Genomic DNA, 2,484 nt, shown 5'->3' on the forward strand with positions numbered 1-2,484 from the left:
TGCCGGGTGGCCTCGCCGGTCTGTGCGAGCCTTCCTGGCAAGGGAGGCTTGTCGGGGTCTTGCTAATCTTCGGGAGTCTTCCCGACGAAGTGGTCTTGCCGGGGCCTTGGGTAACTTCCTGGCAAGGGAGGCTTGCCCGGCCTTGTAACTAGAGCCCTTGTACTCCATGCCCGTGGAGAGAGGGAAGGACGGGGACTTGGTGGGTTTTGAATTGCCTTCTTGTTGTCCTTCCCTATGCACTGCTGTCAGGGGCGTCGCCAATGCCCGTGCACAAGTCTGGGGCACAAGGGACCCCAGTCTCTAGTGCACCGACAGGAGCCCCTGGCCGTGGGCCATGCACACGCGCGAGGCGTTGCTGGGCTAGGCCCAAAGTAGTGTGTGGGCTTCTTTGGCAGGGGAGTCTATAGCTTTGGAGCCATTCTAGACGGCCCTTCTCCACGTCGCGCATCAAGCACAAGAGGTGTAGAAGTGCGCGCATAGTATCCTCCCCACCTCCTGCCGCGTTACTGCCATGCGTGAAGCATTTTCCGTAATGTCCACGCAAGTGGCGTTCGTGGCCATAAAGGCCACAGTCGTGGCAGGGCCCGCCCACGCATGTATTGCTGCAGCAGGACGGTTGCCTGTTCGCTCGTGATCATTGGTGATTGGGTGAGAGGGGCGGCGGTTTCTGGATTGAGGGAAGCTACCCCCCCCCCCCCCCCGTGCCTTGCCCTGTAAATTAGGAAGTTTGTGGGGGGGGGGTTTACTCATCCATGAACTCCTGAAACATTCACCACCCCAGATTGCAACTGTAGAATTTTCTCTAGTTCCAGGTAGAGCTCCCCCCTAACCATGGCTAGGGGACGAGGGAGGCCAGCATCGTCCCCTAGGGCGGCAAGGGGATCCCATTCGGATCATGCCATAGCTTCAGGGGCGCAGCTGCGGAGGGCGGCACGAGCGCCCGTGGTGGCGGAGGGGTGAGAGGTCGCGGTCGCCGCGGAGGCCGTGGCTGGGGGAGGCGGAGTGCTACTCCAGCACCTCCGTCTTCTCCTCCGTGGGGTGGGCACTCGGACGGGACGGCGCTGGAGTTCCTCGTGGAACTGCACCGTGTCCCTCGGGGCCATTTCAACTCCCTCGCCCTTTTGCTAGGGCGAGGGAGGCCGCCAAGCCCCCTGTCTTGCGGTTGCGGGCGTACGGTTTCTTCCACGACACTATGCAGGTGCATGTAGAATACCCGAAACGCCGGTCCATGTTGCTCGGGTTGGGCAGGGAAGCCTTCTCCCGCGCGCACAGCCTCGTGGATGGGCATATCGTCCGGTTTAAGCGGGCGGAGGATAATATTCTATTCGTCAAGTTTTATGGGCGCTCATGTGTGTGTCTCGGCTGCTGCGAAGAGAGCTCGAGCGGTGCCGAGTGTCTCTCCTCGAGCGATAGCGACGAGGAGGACAGCGGCGGCAGTGGTGCTGTTTGTAGGCCAAGATCTTGGGGTGTCAAGTCGGAGTACGACTCCTCCAGCTCCAATTGACTGTCGGCCCTGCCGCTGAGACGTGCTCACGCCTCTCCCACGCCCGGCGGGGTTAACTTATCTGTGCTGGCATTGGTGCCTCGTGTTCAAGAGGGAGACACCTCCGCAAGCTCTAACTTCTCCAGCCCTCCTGCTTGGGCCACCTCACCAGAGTGGGTGTTGGTCCCCCGACTCTAGGAGGAGGCGCGCTCGCGGGCTCCGGATCCTTCGCCCCGTCCTGTGCCCTGCCCTCTGGTATCAAGCTAGAGGTGGCTAGGTGGTGCTTGTCGGGGCTGGTCCCATTCTCGTTGGCACAGTGCTTGTCCTGGGGGAGCCAGCCCTGACCATGCCGCGAGCTCTGCCTTTTTGTCTTCTTGAAATTCTATCTGGCGAGCATGTCCCTCGCCAAAAGACAGTTCCATAGGTTAGTGTAGAAAAAATCATTCATGTAATATGTCTGAGTTCATTTCAGACAAATGAAAGAAATGTTGGTTCCCTTGCGTCTGACCCTTCCCCTTGTATGATACGCCTTTTTCATTTTTCGGAAGCTTGCCGATGTGATTGGTCGTGCCGCTGGTGCTTTGAGGAATGGATCCTTAGCATTTCGGTTGAGGGGTCATTACTGGCAAGGTCCTTTCCGCATCATCGAGCACGGCTCGAGGCGAAATAAGGTGTTGTGTAGCCGCTTAGTCTATTGAACAAGTTCGAAATAGTGTGAAGGCCCGTTGTGGCTGTTGAGGTCGCTGAACTAGATCCAAGCACAACTAAGGCGCACTGATCCTGACAAGGTTCCATCTATGCGCAAGTTCCTCAAACAAGGTTTGGGATCTTCCAGAACGGAAAGAACCTATCTACTCTGAAATCTCATCTGAAATATTAATCACTTATCTGTCATGCCGCGGCACTTCTCCTCGCGGTGTTTGGGTCCTTTGCCGAGTCCTCAAGTCCTCGGCCGGAAGGAAACTATACTTTCCCGGCAACTTCCCCTCTGGCAAGGTACT

This window comes from Hordeum vulgare, chromosome 3H (genome assembly GCF_904849725.1).
Source record: "Hordeum vulgare subsp. vulgare chromosome 3H, MorexV3_pseudomolecules_assembly, whole genome shotgun sequence".
NCBI classification, from domain to species: domain Eukaryota; kingdom Viridiplantae; phylum Streptophyta; class Magnoliopsida; order Poales; family Poaceae; genus Hordeum; species Hordeum vulgare.